The sequence below is a fragment of the Euprymna scolopes genome, chromosome 27 (genome assembly GCF_053919585.1).
Source record: "Euprymna scolopes isolate OS-2025 chromosome 27, ASM5391958v1, whole genome shotgun sequence".
NCBI classification, from domain to species: domain Eukaryota; kingdom Metazoa; phylum Mollusca; class Cephalopoda; order Sepiida; family Sepiolidae; genus Euprymna; species Euprymna scolopes.
In genome coordinates, this window is record NC_136508.1 from 60887340 (window position 1) to 60910249 (window position 22910).

Genomic DNA, 22910 nt, shown 5'->3' on the forward strand with positions numbered 1-22910 from the left:
TCTTCAGACAGGCTGATCTGGTAGCACAATTATTTAGTAGTGATAGGACGATTCCAACATTTTTCCCCCGATTCCAATACAATTACGGATTCCATACTAAATTCACAATTCCGATACAATAACCAATTCCGATTCTGATTCTTTATGAGTCTCTAAATATTTAACTATAAAATTGTTATTTTTTTTCCTGAAAAACGCGTGTTAAATGTGCAGATATTTTCTACAAAATTAAAAACACACTTGTGACGGGGATGGGGGTGGGGGTAATCTATATATTTTAGCCTTACTGATAGTTCAAAATAAATAAATGTTTGTTATTTTATTACTACTAAAAGCAATCGAAGACGTTTTATAGAAACAAAATAAAATAAAGTCGATAATTAAAGGAATCGGTTTCGGCATCGGAAAATAGGCTCAAATTTTCCCGATTCCGATATCCGTTGTGATACCCCAAAAAATTCCGATTTTTCCAATTCCCGATTCTGATTCTGATGAATCGTCCCAACACTAATTATTAATATCAGGAGCAGATTATTTTGTTTTAAAGAAAATCAATTACAAAAGATAATTTAAGGAATCGCTTTTGCATCGGAAAATATACACAAATTTTCACGATTCCGATACCGATTAAGATACACAAAAAGTTCTGATTTTTCCGATTCCCGAATCTGATTTGAATTAATTGTCACAACACTATTATTCAGTGCCTAATTCATTCATTTTGGTAATAGTTTTTTATGTTTCAGTTCTTTATATCTTCAAATATTTGTTCATGGTGTTTGGTTTGGTTGTTTTGTTTTATGGCATATCATGTTGGTAAAAGTTTGTTTTTTTATATGTTTCAAGTTGTTTATGTCTTCAGGGTGTTTTATTTGGTTATTTCGCAAAGAAAATTGTATTTTTGGGGGGCGGGTTGCAGAATAGGATTTGGTTTTTCAAAGGGAAAAGAAAAAAAGACAACAATATTAATGCTTAGTGCATATTAGGTCAGAAAGCATTTGTCATACAGGTCATCCCATAATTTCTGTCCGAATTTTTACCTTTATTTTTAAATTGAACGAAACTTTAAAAAAATAGATTTTTATGTTTAGATGCATTTTAACTGATTACATTTTTTTTACAGAACAATAAAAATGTACATTTACTTGATTACAACCCTACTAATATGGAATTGCCTAAGAATCATTTGCGGCATATAATGCTTTATGAGTTCAAGAAATGAAAACTCAGCAGCCAAAACGGCTAGAAATATTCACTCAGTTTATGGAAAGGAATGTGTGAATGAAAGAACTTGCAGAAGATGGATTCGCGAAATTCAGAAGTGGAGATTTCATTCTTGAAGATAAAGATCGAACCGGACGTCCAGTTGAGTTTGGTGATAAGTTTCTTGAAACAACTCTTGAAGAAAATCCTGCTTTATCAGTTAAGGAATTGGGAATAAAACTGAGTTCACACCATACAACTGTTCATTGTCATCTTCAACAATTTGGAAAAGTTCCTAAACTTGGAAAATCGGTGCCTCATGAATTACCTGAAAACAATCTCAAATCGCAAGTCGACATCTGCTTTTCTCTCAATTCTCACCAACTTGTTTCACCTTTTTTGGATAGACTTGTGACACGTGACGAAAAATGGATCTTTTATTGAAATGTTAAGCGTCGTAGACAATGGCTTGGTAAAGGGGAAAGATCTCACCCACAGCCAAAAAGAGAACTTCATGGGAATAAGGTTCTTCTTTCAATATGGTGTGATTGCCGAGGAATAATCCACTTAGAATTGTTAACACCTAATGCAACAATTAATGCTTAAATCTACTGTCAGCAATTAGATCGTTTGAACCAAGCTTTCAGGGGAAAACAACATCTGCTCTAGTAAATCGAAAAGGGGTGATATTTCAGCAGGACAATGCAAGCCCCCACCAGCAAGAATCATCTTACAAACGATCGAAGAACTTGGTTGGGAGAAAATTCCTCATCCACCCTATTATCCTGACCTTGCTCCTTCAGACTACCATTTTTTTTTTCATAGCTTACAAAATTATTTGGAAGGAACAGTTTTTTGTAATGCACAAAGATGTTGAAACTGATATTTGTGAGTTCTTCGAATCAAAGCCAAAAGGAATTTACAGTGATGGAATTAATAAGCTTGTTTATAGATGGAAGGAAGTCATAGATAATCAGGGAAAGTATATTGATGATTAAATCTTTAATAAAATATAACATTTGGTCACTTCTTTTCTTTTTTCATGAATTCGGACAGAACTTATGGGATAACCTGATTTTATATATATATATATATATATATATAGTAAGTTATAAAATATATATGGCGATTAAGCTACACTGAATATTCTGCGTTTCATCCACTATAGGATTCGTCTGACGAATATTTAGTGTAGCTTAATCGCCATATATATTTTATAACTTACTAACTAGCTCTACCTACGTATTGAGCACTTTTGAAGTAAATACTTAAATTTTACGCATAAATCTATACTTTCGTATATTAAATTTATGTGAGTAAATGAAGTAGTTATATATATATATATATATATATATATATATATATATATATATATATATATATATATATATATACAGGATGGCCCACTTAAAAGTAGCCCAGAAAATGTAGTAGAGAGGAGGAACATTCTTTTATTGTTTAAATAACCTGTAGTGTTATATAAGATGCTAGAAGTGCTCCCCGTTGACATCTTTGCATTTATGGGCACGTTTAACAACGTTTGCAGATACCGCATGTAGATATTCTTTGATGATTCTCCTGATAGCATTGGTAATGTTCTCCTTTAGTTTGTTTAGATTGTTAGGATTATTTGCATACACGTTTTGTTGTAAAGTCCCCCAAAGATGAAAATCACATGATGACAAGTCCGGGGAACGTTGTGGCCATAACCCTTTGCTTATTGTTCTCTCTTCCGTAAACTTGTCATGAACTTGTGTCAGTGATCTGTGAGACGTGTGGAATGTAGCGCCATCTTGTTGGGAAAAGAATTGCATTTTGTCTTGTGGTGTCAGTTGGTCGTTACGAGAAAGATTAGAGACCTCGAGCTACTTTTAAGTGGATCGCTTAATCTGAAAAAAATTGATTAGAGAAAGATTAGAGAGATCGGGCTATTTTTAAGTGGGCTACTCTGTGTAAGTATACAATATATATATATATATATATATATATATATATATATATATATATATATATATATATATATATACGTAATACTATTTCAGTTTCTATATTAATTAAAATATAATATTTATGCGGTTTTTACCACCGGGCAACGCCGAGCGGCCTACTAGTATATATATATATTGATAGATATTTAAAAAGTGTTTTTTAACCTACTTATTCTTAACATAAGTAATCTGTCATCGACTTATACATGAACATTTATGAAACACTTGACAAAGAGATAAAAAAAAAAATCTGACGACATCCTATGTACCAATTTTTTTAATTTAGACCTCTTAGAAGCCCTGTTTGTCTGATGAAAACCGATTAAAAGTTTTCCACATATCTGATTACCCTATATACAAAATTTCTAGTATGTAGATAAAAAATTTCTTAAGTATATAGGTTAAGAAGTGTCCCCAAACACGCACATCCATTGTCACTTTATATATATATATATATATATATATATATATATATATATATATATATATATATATATATATATATATATATATATATTTGGTAGACACATGTTGTTTCATTGGATGTACTTCTAGGAAACTAAACTCTACTGGCTAAATATATATATATATATATATATATATATATATATATATATATATATATATATATATACTTCTTTTCATGTTTCATATCAGTTCAGTTTCTTTTAATTTGTGTAGCCTGTCTACTGAAAGCAGTTTTATTTCATTTTATTAACAATTTGAAGTTATTTTGGAGTGGAATTTGAAGCTCATGTTCTATAATTATAAAAGATATTAAATATATTAAATTATATGTTTATTAATAAATAGATATATAATTTTTTTTTACCGGACTCAGTATATAAACAAAGAAAATTTCTCCAAAAAATGCCTACTTCGGACTATTACCTTGTGATGTGGATTACTCAAAATACAGATTGGATCACTTTAACACACTGCTATTAAAGACATTCACTTCGGATTTTACCATGCAATTTGGATGTGAATTTTGATATCTTTTTCATTAACTTTCCTTACTCTATAATATTTAAATACTTAAACAACTTTTAATTGTGATTTTCCATGTCTCACTGATTTTAGCAAATAAGGTCTAAACCAGTATAACTATTTGCTGATATTTATTCCTCTGAAGAGATCGTAGATATCAAAATCCTATAGGATAAGGAGTTATGATATTTCAAATGTATTCTATGTATTACATAGAATAATAAAAATCTTTTGATTTGAAATTCAAACATTTCACGTCATAGTTTTTTAAATTCATTGAATAACTAAAATTATATATATATATATATATATATATATATATATACATATATATACCCATATATATATATATATATATATATATATATATATTGTAGACCAAAAACTGACAGAGGTAGGCAAAATTTTTCAAGCAAATATATATACATATAGAAAGAGGTTTGTGTTTACTATAAGCTTTTCACGCAAATATTACGCAAGTATAAATCATGTAAATATCTGCATGAATCTAATTACCAGGGCTGGGACAATAGCATATTCTTTTCATTGTTTGAACTCTCGAGTATATATCCGTTGATAGCTTATATGTCTTTTATATAGAGTCATGTGATTTTCGGTTGATTAACAGTGTCTGTGTGGGATATATACTCGAGAGTAAAAACAATGAAAAGAATATTCTGTTGTCCTAACCCTAATAATTACACGTAATAGTTAACTGAAGATGATCATCCCATGAGAAAACTGGAAAAACTAATAGGGAATTAATTAAAACCAATGTTTAAAAGAATATGCAAATTAGCTAGATCTTTTTCAGATGAATGCAATTCAACAACCTATATATAACAAAGTTGTGTTTTCTTTTTAAATAAATAGAAAAAAGGTTTTTTAATATGAATATCAATACAAAAAATCCTCCAAATTTATAGGGGTATATATATATATATATATAACTACTTTATTTACTCACATAAAATTAATATACGAAAATATAGATTTATGCGTAAACTGTAAGTATTTACTTCAAAAGTGCTCAATACGTAGGTAGGGCTAGTTAGTAAATTATAAAATATATATGGCGATTAAGCTACACTGAATATTCGGCGTTTCATCCACTCTGGGATTCGTCAGGCTTAGCCTGAAGAGTCCTAGAGTGGATGAAACGCTGAATATTCAGTGTAGCTTAATCGCCATATATATTTGATAAATTACTATATATATATATATATATATATATATATATATATATATATATATGAATAAGCCATTGTATCATGAAGCAAGGCGTAAATATACTGGAAGGGCTTACATCATGGGACAATACGAAAGTGTATTTGGAGATGTTGTATCATGAAGCAAGATGGATATATATTGGAAAGGATTGCATGATGAAACAATACGAACGTATATTTTAAAGCATTGTATCATGACACAAGGTTGAAATATACTTAAAGGCAATGTATCATGAAAACAGTTTATGCTTCATATTTGCATATCAACCCTTTCCAGCTATTTAAGGCTTAAACACAATATGTTTTATAAGCGGTTAATTTATGTACAATTTATATATATACTAGCCTGGGGGCCCGGCGTTGCCCACGTGTTTGGAGGTGTCGGGTTGAGCAAAAGAAAAAAAAGTTGTAGTAGGCAGGCAGGCAGGCTCAAGCCCGTACTGTGAAGAAGGAAAAGAATGTGAAAAAAACATGATGTTTCTGCTGTTGGGCCCATCGTCAAACCGGAAGTGGTGTAGGTTTGAATTAAGGCTAGAAAATCGAAAATAGGGGATGACTTTCGAAAATAATTCCCCCCACTCTTTATCTGTGCCTAAACCTAAACGTAGATTCCATGAACAAAGCTTTTTTATTAGAACTGCACGCCTGTGGAATTGTCTTCCGTTTTCCTGCTTTCCGGCTGACTATATATATGGTTGTCTTCAAGTCTAACGTAAATAAGTTCTTGATGAGCCGTTCCATATAAGTTATCAAATTTAACAAATTTTCATTACTAATGATTATTATATTGTCCAATTTCTACTGTACACTCTTTAACCCTTATCCTTGAGTGGCCTCTTGGCCTTGATAATGTGTTGATACCTATGAAAAAAAAAAGAAAAGAAAGAAAAAGTCCAATGTGAACAAGTTCTAATTGAATCGTCCCCCTAAGTAATCCAAGTTACAAAATTCCCACTGTTTACTATGCTAAAATCACAATGACTAATGTATACCTATTAACCCTTATCCTTGAGTGGCCTCTGGGCCTTGATAAGTGGTGACACCCATGTAAAAAAAAAAAAAAAAAAAAATATCGGCGAAAAAAGCGACCCCTTCCTGTAGAAAAGTGCTCAGTTGAGGGTGAAGAAATTAATTTTCTGGGTCAGTTTTTCGATATTTGTCTGTCAAAGAATCAAGCTTCAAAACGATATCGATACCGTGTAAATCCCTCGCCTCCGTCGAAAGTTTTAGACATGCATACATGATGATGATTGCAACGTCTTGTCAGACGAGTGCCACTCCCTCAGACACTTAATGTCTATGAGCCCAAAAATGACTTCTTTTTATTTCCTTAGTCCTACTGGTGAATTCACACGCTCAGGCAGGCATAATCCTGAAGACGGTCATTGAGATCAATTATTACATGCTTCCAGCATTTCAAGCATCCATGCGTCACAACTTTTCCATCGCCACAGGACCATTTTTATAGACAAAATGCCTGAGGGAGTATCTATACACAAGTGATTTTACAGAGTCTTAGCTTTGTACGACGGCTAAGTCTCTCTCTCGATTCAAAATGTTAAGATCCAGCAACCAGCAAGAGCAAGATAGCCAGCAACAAGTTAAACTGCAGACCAGCTTAATGCGGGCACTGGTCTCCCGCTTTATTGTTTTTTAAATCAGAGATTTGCTTCTCCTAGAAAGGTTGCCTTCACCACGGCTTACGGGAGCCCTCTCCACCTCAACACACAAACACACATGGTGCTAGTTGGCCGTTGACCCCGAAAAAGGGTTCATTCGTAGATACATACATACATACATACATACATACATGCATACATACATACATACATTTAAACAGGCCGGTGAGATTTATATTATAGATAATTTGTCATTTCACGCTTAGCGAGGGCGAAATTGAGAGCTCATGCCTTTCTCGACCACGTGTAAATAGGAAGATAGGAAACATCAGAAATATATTTCAGCAAATGAACGTCACCAACCTTCTTGATATCCATAGAAAACAGAAAAAAAATGAATTCAAAAATGAACAATAAATAAAATTGTGAAGGAAAGAGATAGCAAAAAGCCATTTGATGAGAATAACTTCCCTCAAGGCCATGGGCATAAAAACAAAAATGGATTCTTTCTTTGACAGCTTCCATTGAATGTGTGTTTTCAGAGATGAAAATACTGTTTCATACTTTAGCTTGACAGACGAATACAAATGCTATTTCAAACTTAAGCGGGACAAACGAATGAAAATTTTATTTTCAAATTTAGATATAACAGACCAATAAAAATGTTATTTCAAAATTAAATATGATAGAACAATGAAAATATTATTTTCAAACTTAAATATGACAGACCAATAAAATGGTTTTTCAAAATTTAATATGACAGACAATAAAAATGCTATTTTCAAACTTATGACAGACCAATAAAACTAATATTTCAAACAGTATTATGACAGACTAATGAAAATGCTATTTTAAAACTTAAATATGACAGGCCAATAAAATGGTGTTTCAATATTTAATATGTCAGACAATAAAAATGCTATTTCAAACTTAAAAATAACAGACCAATAAAACTAATATTTCAACCAGTATTATGACAGACTAATGTAAATGCTATTTCAAATTAAACGTGAAAAACTAATGAAAAAGATATTTTCAAATTTAAGTATAACAGACCAATATAACAGACTAATGAAAATGCTGTTTTAATATTTAATATGATAAACCAATGGAAATGTTATTTCCAAATTAAATATGACAGACAAATAAAATGTTTATTTATATATATTATATGTTTTATTAATTGGAATTCATTATTGATGAAGGCCAGAGGAATAGTTGGCCGAAACGTCGTGAAACAACTAATGAAGAATGAGGATAATAGTCCACCAAAAATAAATTAATATAAATAATACTCATCTCAATCATGAATTCCAATTAAAATAATATATATACCATTCGGTATGGACCCGACCATGGAAGATCAGATAATAAATAAACGTGGATTTATAAGATAAAAAAATCCAAGCTTGATTGACGAGGATAATAGTCGGCAATCAATAAAATTAAATAAATAAAATGTTATTTCGAATTAAAATATGACAGAAATGTTATTGTAAAATTAAATATGACAGACAAATAAAAATGCTATTTTCAAACTTAAATATGACAGACCAATAAAATTGTTACTTAAAATTAAATATAACAGACCAATGAAAATGCTATTTTAAATCTGGCGTTACAAACTAATGAAAATGCTATTTTCAAATTTAAATATAATAGACCAATGTTATTTAAAAATTAAATGACAGACCTATAAAAATGTTATTTCAAACTTAAGCATGATAAACCAATGAAAATGCTATTTCCAATTTTAGTATAACAGATCAATCAAAATACTATCACTATCTTAAGTCTGACATAGCAAGGAAAATATTATTTCAATACGTCCGGAGTCCCATGCGATGTGTCTTTTGCAGTACTCTCTCTGGGCCAGTTCACTACACCCTGCTGCAAGTATATTCTGACCACAAATCCGGCATTCTGCAGCAACTTCCTATCCTAGAAACACTTTTTTGAACAATCGTGTGCCTAATGCCTGCTCTTGTGCTGCACAAACAAAAGCTTAAGTACTCTTAGCCAGATACCCAGCTCTTAGCCATTGCCATGACCTTTCATATGCCACTTTTGCTATACCTTGGAAGAACCTTTCACGCATTTTCTTCCTAGCCAGTTCCTCTGCCCTTTCTCTATCCATACGTTTCACATAATCAGCCTTGGCCTCACATACCTCCACTTCATTGGCCACAACCTTAAACATCCACTGCTCACTTCTAACCACATGCTCCTTCAATGACATCTTGCAGACCAATGAAAATAGTATTTCAAAATTAAGTGTTACAGACAAATGAAAATATTTTTTCAAACTTTAACTGACAGAAAAGCGAAAATGTTATTTAAATCTTCAGCCGGAATGACAAGAAAAATTTTTATTTCAAACTCAAGTGTGACAGACCAATGGGAACAATATTTCAAACCTAAACGTGACAGACAAAAGAAATTATATTTAAAATTTCAATACAACAGAATACCAGTAATTTCAAGCATAAAGGTGATAGACTAACGAAATTATATTTAAAAATTTACGTCTGACATTTTAAATTGAAACGTGACCAAGGAAAAAGTTATTTAAAAATTAAGCGGGCAAACTAAGAAAAATGTTATTTTGAACTTAACCACTGAAAAACTAAAATATATACTATTTCAAATGGAAACATGACAGACTAAGAAAATTATTATTTCGAACTTAACAATGACAAACTAAAGAATATACTATTTCAAGTGGAAACATGACAGACTAAGAAAATTATTATTTCGAACTTAACAATGACAAACAAAAGAATATACTATTTCAAGTGGAAACATGACAGACTAAGAAAAATGCTATTTCAAACTTAAGCAATCACGAAAGAAAATACTATTTCAAATAGAAACATGAAAGACTGTCGAGAATGTTATTTTAACTTTAAAGATGACAGGCCAAAGAGAATGTCATTTCCAAGATAAATGTAGAAGAGAGATTCTTGTAAAGAGCTTGAAAAATGGAGAATCTGGAAAATCGAAAATTTTGAGGCATCAGAATTGGTATCGGAATTGGTATCAGAATGTGAAAGGAAGTTGTGCCTAATTTCCAATTCTAAAGACGATTCCTTTGATGTTTTTTATGTTTCTTTTTAAAGCTAAACTTTCCATTGTTGTTACGAATTATAAAATGATATAAATTTTAAACTATGAAATAAAGTAAAACCTCACACATGTATATTTTTTGGACTACTGTTCTCATCTTGGGGGTCATTTTCACGTTTCGGACGATGTAACCTTCGACCTCACTCAAGTGTATCTTGTCGAACTAGCGAATGTTTCTGTTGAACTCGGGATTTGTAATGAATTTTGAACGGAATCCTTTACTTACTTCACAGGCGTGACATGTTCTTGTTCTTTCAGCCATGACTGAATAGAGGTCCTAAGTAATTCGCAATTGTATTTTTCGGTTACCCACACCAAGGATTGAACCTTCAACCTTCAGGAGAATATCACTTTACAATTAATTTGTTCAAAGTACTCTAACTACTGTGTTAGGGGTCTTTGCGGACAGTTCGAGTACGAAAATTCAGAAATGCATGATAAAAAGAATTTTTACAGAGGAATATTTTACGTTATACCAGTGTAAACTTGGTCGGTGTAACGTAAAATATTCCCACTAAAAATTCTTTTTTATTTATAAGAGAAGAAGGACTATTTTTAAGATCGTCAAGTTCAAATATGAGCCAATGTGATATTGTAAACAAACATAGACGAAACTTTGATGAACGATATTATATATATATATATATATATATATATATATATATATATATATATATATATGTAGCAACAGGCTCCGTCAGTCTTGGACAAACTATGGATACCCAGGAAGGGTTGCTTGCGCATGAAATTTTTGTGGCAGGAGGTATGCAATCTCCAACCACACCTCTCCTGAGACGACATTGTTAAATACCAGTGGCAAGTTAAGTACAGGGCGACTGGAAACAAATGCCGAGATAAGTGGAGAGTACATACAGCACCTAGTATTCCCAGATGGTCACCCATCTGATACTAACCAGGCTCAACGTTGCTTAACTTCAGTGATCTGACGAGAAACGGTGTGTCAACGTGATTATGCTGTATATATATATATATATATATATATATATATATATATATATATATATATATATATATATATATATATATATATATATATATATATATATATATATATATATATATATATATATATACCCATTTGCGATTACGCCCACCGAGAAAAAATATTCCTCATGATATATAATAATCAATAGAGGATTGACTCTATAATAATACACACGCAATTTGCGTAAATTAAAATATCATGTTTAAGCGTATAATACGATCAGGCAACGCCGGGCATCCAGTTAGTATTACATATAGAAACGTGACAGATACCTGACAGACAAAGCGTCCCAGAAAAATTCGAGGTCGTTTCTAAGGAACGAAAAACAACGACAAAAAAGCAAACAAACAAAAAAACAATAAGGTATAAGCACCAGAGAAGCAGAGATGGAACAAGAAAACAAATGAGTTTTTTGGGGTTTTTTTTTTTTTTTTTTTAAATGAGAAAACCCTCCTTCCTCTAAAAACAAACACAAAATTCGTTAGCAGAAAAAAAAAAAAAAATTATGGGGTATTTGTGATACGGATAGTTGTCCAGAAAATAATTCATGGAGAGGCCAGGATTCTCCAAATTTTGACACACCCAGGACCTTTCGTAAAATAAATTTCTGCGATTCCTGACAGGCAGATTATGTATCAGGCAGACAAATCTAAGTCTTAAACAAATACCGTTGTCATCTCAATGGATATGGGGAATCGCAAATAACACATTTAACAAAAATTTTCAGCTGCGATATTCCGGGGGGGGGGGAGATAAAAAGAAAGAGGGGAGGAGGAGGAGCAGAAGGAGGCCATCCGTTGTAATGTCTATTCATTATTCCATTGCCCAGAATTTGGTGCTATCATTCATGCCGTTCTTAGACCACCATTGCTCCATTGTTTATCGTGGTTACTGTGTGTTGAACCACAGCAGAATTGTGGAAGCATGTTCTAATTACTGCCAAAACTTGATGCCTTTCAAAGATCGGAGAGAGAAATGAGGTGGGGTGGGGGGGAGGAAGCCTGAAGATTCCTGCAAGGGAACAGTAATTTACATATTTCTGCTATTAGCGGTGCCATCTTCCTCCCCTTTTTATCATTTCTCATTTTAGCATTTTTGAGGGTATTTTTTTTTCTTTTTCTCTTTCTGTCTTTTAAAAACACTTTTATTTTCAGATAAATGTGATAAATTTCTTTGTGACTTTGTTTTTGTATGTTTTCTTTCTATTATTTTTTTTTTATTATGTGTGTGTACTTCATCTTCATCAGTTTTTGATTTGTTCTTTTCCTTTGCAGCAAAAGATGCTAAAGTTTTCTAACGGGAAGTGGATAACTCATTATATGGCATATCAATTCTGAGTAATGCCTACAAATATTTCGCAGAATTAACAATTAATCAAGTTCTCAATGAATATTAAACTTAGTAGAATAGGGGCGCAGCAATTCATAAAATATTATGCACACACACACACGCGCGCGCGCATATACATATTTATTTAAAAATTTTACAGACGGTGAGATAAACATCGGTACTGTCGGTTTCAAATCTGATATAAGGATATATTGGATTCTCTTCAGCTTCTGTTTATAACTGGTTCTTACTGGAAACGGTAATCGCATGTTGGCTGTTTCGGATCGTAATTTATTCATTTTATTTATTTTATTTTATTTATTTATTTGATCATAATAATAATAATAATAATAATAATAATAATAATAATAATAATAATAATAATAATAATTCTGATTTCGTTTATCAACGTCTCTCTGGAAAAGGATGGGATTCATTTCCAGAGGATTTTCCTCAATCCCGGCTTCAGACCAGGAGCTTCAAAGATCAAGGGTGTTCCTAATGATGTTGGTGGTACCTACAATAGCAGAGGTCTGAAGGCCGCCTAAAACATCGGGGATTTGTAGTTTTTTCAATTGTCCTTTCAGACGACTTGATACTACTCCTAGTGTACCAACTACGACCGGTATTATTTGTGTTTTAACCACGGGTATACACCTTATCTCCAAGGCCAATGGAGCAAAATTGCTCCATTCTCGTTCTCCTTCTCTCTCACATTCCTGTCCCAGGGTACTGAAAAGTCTACAATCTGCCAGTTTTTTGAGACTTTGTCAATGACGACCGAATCTGGACGATTATATTCCAATTGCTTCGTCGTTATGACACTTTTGCCTCACCATACCTCTATCTTGCCATCTTCACCTGTTCTCACTTCATCAGGCACCTCCTCAAACCATTTTCCAGCACACTTCACCCCAACCTTCTTATACACCTCCCAATATATCTGGAGTCCCATGCGATCATGTCTTTTGCAGTACTCTCTCTCTCTCTCTGGGCCAGTCCACTACACCCTGCCGCAAGGTGTGCAATTGATTCTGAGGTCTTACTACAAATCCGGCATTCTAGAACAACTTCCTCTCCTAGAAACACTATTTTGAACAATCGTGTTCCTAATGCCTGCTCTTGTGTTGCACAAACAAAAGCTTAAGTACTCTTAGCCAGACACCCAGCTCTTAGCCATTGCTATGATCTTTCATCAGCCACTTCTGCTATACCCTGGAAGAACCTTCCATGTATTTTCTTCCTAGCCGGTTCCTCTGCCCTTTCTCTATCCATACGTTTCACATAATCAGCCTTGGTCTCACATACCTCCACTTCATTGGCCACAACCTTAAACATCCACTGTTCACTTCTAACCACATGCTCCTTCAATGACATCTCCTCGGTTCTAACACAATCTTTTCAATCCTCTCCCATCGTCTTTCCTCTTTTGATACAGCCTTGCTGCCTTACTTCGAATGTGAAATATACCAAACATTGCTAAAACTTTTCTTGTTTTGATATGCATGACATGCAAATCCTCGTCAGACCATTCTAAAATTCCCGCACTGTATCTCAAAACACTGACTCCCCATGCATTCACTGCTTTCATTAGGTTTCCTCCATACAGTTTCGACTTTGCAATTAGTTTTACTCTTCTAAGATACTCCTTCCTGACTTTCTCCTTCATTTCTCTGTTCATGATGCCTACACCGTCCAACACTCCCAAATACTTATGTTCTGTATTTTCTATTTCTTTCATGATTTCATGATTTCTTCATTTGGCAGCACTATTCCATTCGAATGAACCTTTACTCCTCTTTTCATCACCAACATCGCACATTTACTAATCCCAAACTCCATTCTGATGTCTTCTGAGTATGTTCCCACAAGTTCTACCAGTCTCTCCATTTCCTTTTCATTTTTTATGAAAACATAAAAATTGCTATCCCATTAACGAAACGGCTGTAATGAAAAGTGAAAAGATCCAAGATGAAATAAACAAGAGAGAAAAAATATCTGAATTTCAACAAAATTTTGTACTATATATATATATATATATATATATATATATATATATATATATATATATATATATATATATCCGGGGGTGATAAAGAAGCTACTGGACTAGAAGGCTGTATTATAATAAGGTAACAAGACATATATATATATATACACACTCACACACACACACACACACACACACACACACACACACACACACACACACACACACACACACACACGCACACACACATATATATATATATATATATATATATATATATATATATATATATATATATATATATACAGGGTGCCCACAAAGTCTGGCTACATAATGTAGCCAGACTTTGTGGACACCCTGTATATATATATATGAAAACATGCTTATTCAGTTATATTTCATCTTTTATTTGTACAGATTCTTTAATGTAACTACAGAACATATACAACTAAATGATAAAGATCTATATTCCAAACTTCAAGATATTGTCCATTTTAAAGAAATAAGCGGCGAGATGGACAATATCTTGACATTGGGAATATAGAATCTTTGTTATTTATTTGTATATATATATATATATTAAGTAATGTGATTGATAATTTAAAATTTAAAAATCAAATTATAATTAAATTAAAAATCCGTTTCATAAGAAGGAACAACAACAAAATCAATTATCTGTATGATCGTTTCGGAAAACAATGCTTTTTATTGTGGTATACATCAAGTTACGTACAATAATTACATATAGTTTTTTAATAAGCAAGGTCTCCTCGTCAGCAAATTTTGAAGGGTTTTTATTGAATTTAAAAGACACCATAAATAAACCTAGCATTAAAAGTAAGGCAGATGAATCTGAAAAAATTGAAATAAAAGGTCTGGATTTAAAATTTATAAGAAAATTAATATGAGATAGAAATAAGTAGAGAAAAATATAGATTTGATTTACATTATAAATTTGCTTTAATTTTCTTATAAATTTTAAATCCAGACCTTTTATTTCAATTTTTTCAGATTCATCTGCCTTACTTTTAATGCTAGGTTTATTTATGGTGTCTTTTAAATTCAATAAAAACCCTTCAAAATTTGCTGACGAGGAGACCTTGCTTATTAAAAAACTATATGTAATTATTGTACGTAACTTGATGTATACCACAATAAAAAGCATTGTTTTCCGAAACGATCGTACAGATAATTGATTTTGTTGTTGTTCCTTCTTATGAAACGGATTTTTAATTTAATTATAATTTGATTTTTAAGTTTTAAATTATCAATCACATTACTTAATATTGAATTAGCTCTAGGACATTTAACTATCGAGCTTATTATATATCTAAATTACAACGAGCACTTTCTATTTCCTGTATTTTAATTAAACTAGTAATTTCACTGTTATATTAAAATACACTCAGCTCTTTAGACTATTGTTCTAATCTCCTTTAAATATATATATATATATATATATATATATATATATATATATATATATATATATATATATATGTATACATAAATATATATATATATATATATATGATAATTAAATAAGATATGTGTTACATTGAACACTTTAAAGCCAAATAGCTGCAACGCGAATTTTTTTTCCCCCTTATAAAATAAATAATTTCTTCCATTCAACACCATAGCGAAGAATGAGAGGAAAAAAATATAGACATATATATAAATTGAAAAAGGAGTGTATATCTCCGTAATATATCTCTTTAAAAATAGACATTTGTTTAATTTATAAAGGTAAAAAAAAAAAAAATCGCGTTGCAGCTATTTGGCTTTGGCCTTCGAAATAAAGACGAAACGTTGATGAACACATAATACGGTTTGTTCCTTTTTATTTTCTCTATTTTGTCGGAATACTATTTCCATTATTTTCATCATATATATATATATATATATATATATATATATATAGATATAATATTGGTAGGTTATCCATTAAAAGGCATTGAGTGAAATTTGAAAATTAAATAAGATATGTGTTCCTATTTACAATGCCCCCCCATGGGACAGAGTTAGACACCAGAGTGGAGAAAAGGAACAAAAATAAAAATTGTCTCAGTCGTGAAGGATTTCTCCTCCACTAACAGAGAACAAGAAATTGATCTTGACCTATATGTATATATATACAATATTTATTATGACACTATATATACATATTTCAAGGTCGTACCATTGGTTTCGATACACCGAAAACAGTAATAATATACTGTTGAAAATCGATATAATCTCTTCGGCGACAAAGAAAAATCTGGAACTAATGCAAAATGAACGAACATAGAAGAAACGCTAGACGAGCGTTTAAGACTCAGAATTTCATATTTAAAAAATATCGTTTTAAAACCGACGCTAATAGATTATGATTATGGAAGAAAGTGTGTGTGTGTGTGTGTGTGTGTGTGTGTGTGTGTGTGTGTGTGTGTGTGTGTGTGTGTGTGTGTGTGTGTGCGTGGATAGCGGGGAAGGGGGTGCTATGGAAAACTCTCTAAAAAATATAAAAGTCCTGTTAAAGCCATATCAATAAATAAAAGTAGGACAATTAACGGTAATAAATAATGAGAAAGGCATGAATATATTAATATGATTTAAACAATTTTTTAAATTATTTAAATTAATTAAATTAAATAAAATAAGGATAAAGATAAATAAGGTAAATTTAATAAATAAATAAATATAAGAACTTTAAAAGAATTATTAATTTTTTAAAAATTATTAATATTTTAATTATGAGAGAATAATGTGAATGGAGAAATTTAAGATAATTAAAATAATTAAAGGAAAGTAATCAATATTAAAAGACTTAACAACTATCAGATGCGATGGTTGTGGGGGGGGGAAAGGGGAATAGTTTCTCTATAAAGGTTATCCTTATTATTGGAGGGGTTATATGGTAAAGTTAAGGATATTAGGTGGTGAGAAAGGTTGAGATATGAGTAGAAGAGAGTTCCACAACGAACGATGGTTACACCTGCGCGGATATGAACACATGTTATATCAAAAACATTCATTCTTTCAATAGTAAATAAACGACACGTTATATATATAATGATGATTCCCGAAAGGATGAAACACTAGTGTCTGTAGGTATTAAGAAAATTATTATTGTAATAATTATTGCAGCTCTTTTAAAGAAACTCGATTCTTATAGCTGAGCATTTTAAAGTTGAAATAGAAAGTCCATCACTTAAGCTCGCATGCATAGATCATGATGTTTTGATTTTTTTGTTTTTTTTTACATTTTCACCCCAAACCAGGCTCATTGCCACTTTGCTGTAGGGGCTACTATCAGGGACATAAGCTACTGGGGTACTATGTAGGCATTTCGGCAGCAAAATGTCGGTTCACGTTACACTTGAACTTGTTTGGGACTAGCATATATAAATCCTAATCCCGTTACAAAAGAATAATGAAACGAATGGAATTGAAGGAAACGAAGACTCAATTGCTGGATAAGATAAACGTGTCGTTTATTTACTATTGAAAGAATGAAGGTTTTTGATATAACATGTGTTCATATCCGCGCAGGTGTAACCATCGTTCGTTGTGGGACTGGTGTTGTAGAAAGAAAAGGAAATGTGTGTTCATCCCAAGTTCGGGTCACTATCGTTTGTTCGCGCGTAGGAAGAGAAATGAGTAATGTAATAGAACGAGAAATGGCAGTCCATCGTGTAGACAAAGAAAAGGATAGAGGGTTGACATTAGTTCGCAGTCAGCTACGTGGTGGTGTTCTCTGGCACTATTAGTTGATATAGAGAGAAAGAGTGAGAAGTGTATGTACTGTCTGTTAGCTTTTTGTCCCACATAGTAGCAAGTGGTGTGAGGTACGCACCTCCCGAAAGGGAGGCGACGGTTCGTCGAACCTCTCAGCCCGAGAGCTGGTCCTAAAAGGAAGAAGCCGGTTATTGCTCTTTGGTTTATACTTGTTTCCAGTGGTCTTTGCACATTTGTGGATTTCCATTGAAAAGAAGTGACGTCGTCCATCTGTGTGCGTACGTGTGCGTGTGTGTGAGTACATGTGTGTACGTTAGCATGTGTGTATATACACGTGACTGAGTGTATGTACGCGAACGTGAATATATGTACGTGTGTGGACGTGGATGCGTATGTTTGTGTGCGCGTATGTATGTGACAAGTAATATAGCTTGAAATGTGAACGTGTGTTTTTGTGTGAGACTAGAAAAGGCTCGCGCAAACTTCTGCATGTCAGTACAGTTGGGGAAGCAAGGACCTGGAATAAAATTCCAAAGTCTAGCAGTTCTGGGGAAGAAACTGCTGGGGTAGAAAGCTCTCTTACATCTAGGGATCTCCACTGTGTAGGGGTGGGATTTAGCTGCTTGTCGGGTTTGTCAAGGGTGCATTAGTGCTTGCAGTTCGGCAGAGCATTCACCATTAAAATACTTGTAGAACAGGCAGTGGGATGCAAAATTTCGTCAGTGGGACAGAGGCTAGGACCTATCAGGTTGGAGACTCTCTTTTGGACCTTGTCCAAGAGCGAGAGACTAGTAGCAGATGCACCAGCCCATATATGACAACAATACTCCATACATGGGCGAATGGTGGCCTTATAGAGGTACAGGATACTTTTGGGCATTAGTATCTTTCTAGCACGGTAGAGAGAGCCTACCTTCTTCACAGCGGTCCTGGCAATGCTTTCAATGTAATTGTTCCAACTCATGTTTCCTGTGAATGTTAGGCCGAGGAGTTTAAAAGAAGTACTTTCAGATAATGAATCTTTGGCCATTGCTATTAGTGATAGAGAAGGTTTCTTGTAATTATTGAAGGAAACAAGTTTAGTCTTGGCAGCATTGAATGTGACCAACCATTTATGTCCCCATTCCACTACAGATTGGAGGTCATCCTCTAGTGTTTCTGCCATTTCCTTAGATATGTGTTCATTTGTTTTCCTGTTGTGCCTGTTATAGAGTGTGATGTCATCAGCATATATACCCATCTCACAGGCAATTTTGTCAGGGAGGTCATTTATGAATATTAGGAATAATAAAGGTCCAAGGATAGACCCATGAGGCGCTCTCGCATTTATATCACATTGTTTAGATGTACAACCGCGATTTTTCTCTTATCTAAGAAGGATTTAATTATGTTAAGTATTCGTCCAGTGATACCGTATGATCTAATTTTCCTGAGGAGACCTTCATGCCATACCCTGTCAAAAGCCTTAGATATATCTAGAGTTACCGCTCTACCCTGCCCACCTTTATCCAGTGAATGGTATATACGTTCAGACATTACAGTTAGGATATATGCTGTGGAACAGGATTGCTTAAATCCATATTGTTTCTCGGTCAGAGGTTTAGCATCTGTAAGGTGATGGACTAGAGTTTGGTTAATTATGGACTCAAATATTTTGTCGAAAAGTGGGTAGAGGCTAATCATGCGATAATTTAATGGGTCAGTTCTTTCGCCAGAATTCTTGAAAACTGGTACTACAGAATGTTATAATCATTAGATCACCATGCCCAGATGTTATGTCATTTAAAAAATAAATATTAAAATTTCAATGATATTTCTCGCGGTTTAGATTGGCAGTAAGGTTTGTTCATTGCTAGTGGAGTCAAAGATGGCTTCATGGCCAGGATCGAATCTCTCGACCGGTAGTAATCATGTCACCCTGCACTGATGATTCCCAAAAGGATGAAACACTAGAGTCTGTAAGTATTAAAAGAAAAAAGAAATATTATTGTATTTGCGAGAAGGGTTCCAAAAGTAATGGCTGATATTATTTATTCCAGGATCAATGGGAATTTCAAATTGCATGGTTATGATGACTGTACTTATGCATTCATGACCTGAAAGTTTCATCTCTGTTGCAGACGGTGTTGACGGTTTGAGAATCTAAGAAAACAACCTCTGTCATGGACGTGCGTCAGAAGCAGAGACGTCATTATATTCCTAGCAAAAATGCATTGAGAATGGTGGTGCCTATGTAGATAAACAAATTCTAGAGCGTAAAAGGTGACTCGTTTAATGATACCTCTCGTGAATTCTTGCAACTATTTGGCATAAAAAATTCATTTTTTGGGGACAGAAAAAACAATAACATGCAGCAAATATGCTTTTATTAACATTTCTATGAAAATAGTGTCCAGTGTAGCTTAAATAAAGAACTGATCCAAATGAGATGAATTAAAAAGTAACCCTAACTCATAAATACTCAGAAAGTAATATTGTGCTACATAGTTCAATACAAATAAGAAAATTAGATTGCAAGAGACAATTTTTAATTTTGTCCTTTAATCCAGCACCTCTTGGTAGACAATGTCCTTCTATTGTTTTGCTCTATTTCTTTCAATTGTTCCCTTTTTTATATACTGTTTCACTAACTTCTGTCTTCATTGAAGAACCACGTCACATTGAAATTACTACGAGTTCCTTTTTCACATCATTATAACAGTGAATATACATTATTATTGTAATGATTTTCGAAAACGAGACTACATTAAAGGGAGGTAACTGCCATATTCTTGTTCAGCTTTCTCAGATTGGCCTTTTTAAAACCAAATCTCGCAAATTTGGCCCTTTTTTTATAAGTTTGGCCTTAAAAAATTGTATTTGGCCTTTTTCAAAGCGTAATGGAATACACAAGCAGAATATTACATAGATTTTTTAATTATCTATAGACTAGAGAGCTTTTATTTCAAATAAGAAGACGATGTCCAACAAGGGAGGTAACCTATGAGATTTTTTATATGGTTTAACTTCTATAAGTCACTCGTTTTCTGAACGCTTTTACCTCGTCATCTTGTGCATAAACGTCATTAGTTGATAAGTCACTCTGTATGATGTGGCTTCAAACGAAGAGTAAAGATTATGCAAATATGTATAACGTAGCTCCCCGCAGTAAGTAAAACGATCATACGCATATACATGACGTGGCATACAATGTGTTAAGGCGAAAGGTTCAGATATAGAAAGATAGAAAGAAGCAAAGATCTGAAGTTTTTAATTAAATCACAAGTGGCCATGTTCTCCAAAAAAAAAAAAAAAAAAAAAAACAGAAAATGGCGTTCAATCACTTTAGTAACAGGACGACCGCAGGCTCCATTTTCGTCTTCTCCTTTTTTAATTATTTCTTTCAGATTTTCATTTTGCTGTTGTTTTATTTTTTTATTTTGTTTTATTTTTTACTCTTTTTATTTGGTCTCTCAACACAAAGCATTTCTGCAAATGCAAACATGCTTTGCCCTTGTCTTCATTGTGAAAAATACACACTTTCTAGGACGTCGGATGTCTGCGTTATAGGAGGTTCTGATTTTTGGGGTGGGTGTGTATCCTGTTGCTATCAACTTTGCTAATATTATTGATTTTGTTGATCAGGAATGTACATACAAGTTTGGTAATTTCCAAAGGAACGAACAACTTCGCCCGCAGTCATACTGTTTCATCTCAGAATAAAAGAACACAAGGAAATAAAATGATGGCGCTGCTGCCAAAGTTCTCTTTATGGTAAAACATTAAAACAACTTTAGTATTTACTGCTTAACCCTTTTAATTCATTTTAGAGTTTAGAGTACGTGAGATTTGGAGGCAGACAACAAAATGCAAAAATGACAAATCCTTCCAAAACTAAAACCTCCTATTTTTCTATTTTTAACTCACAAAGTTGAAGAGCTATTAAGGTAAGAGTGGTACCATTAAAACGAGCGCCTTTTTTGTGGTCCAGAATTCATGTTTTCTACATAGTCACCACCATTCTCATTGAAGTTCTGCCAGGAATTCATTGACGCATCTCTGCTTCTGACACGTCCGTGGCAGGGCTGATTTTCTTAGAGTCTAACACCGTCAATATCTGCAACAGAGAGATGAAACTTTCATGTCATGAATGCATCAGTTCATACACCTTAACAATACGATTGCTCATCCCCTCTGATCCATTCTGGTGGAATAAAAAATAGGAGGTATTACTTTTGGAAGGCCCCCTCGTATAGTCAAATGTTCAGAAGACAATATTCCCAGGAAAGAACAGATGAAAAGCACGGTAGTATAGAATACTTTCATCATATTTACGCTGGCGAATCTCTGTCCTATTTTAAGGTCCTTAACAAGGTGTAGATACGTATCTGTAATTTGAATGGCACCCACCCTTTCTTTTTTTTTTTTGCAAGCTCTCACACAGATGTGATGTTACTAGTTTCAGCCCGGCTTTGCTTGAGCCATATATACTGATCATAACTTTATATGCATATGTATATATATATATATATATATATATATATATATATATATATATATATATTAAAAAGTTTGACTCATGTCCAGGTAACCTACATCTAAAATTTCAAGTGTTTATACCAAAAATTGCCAGAGGAGTTTGGTAGAATCTTCAAAGTTCGACTCTTTCAACTTTGACCTCTTGGTAGCAAAATTTTCGTCCAAAGATTGATTAAAAAGCTTGCTGCGTGT

The 22910-nt window shown here is 33.0% G+C and overlaps 2 pseudogenes; one reads left to right on the forward strand and one right to left on the reverse strand.

The window, feature by feature from the left end:
• The first annotated feature begins 1281 nt into the window (after positions 1-1281).
• LOC145248708 (histone-lysine N-methyltransferase SETMAR pseudogene) lies at positions 1282-1647 on the forward strand (annotated as a pseudogene).
• A 9374-nt stretch (positions 1648-11021) lies between these two features.
• Positions 11022-11138, reverse strand: LOC145249282 (5S ribosomal RNA; annotated as a pseudogene).
• Between the last annotated feature and the right edge of the window lie 11772 nt (positions 11139-22910).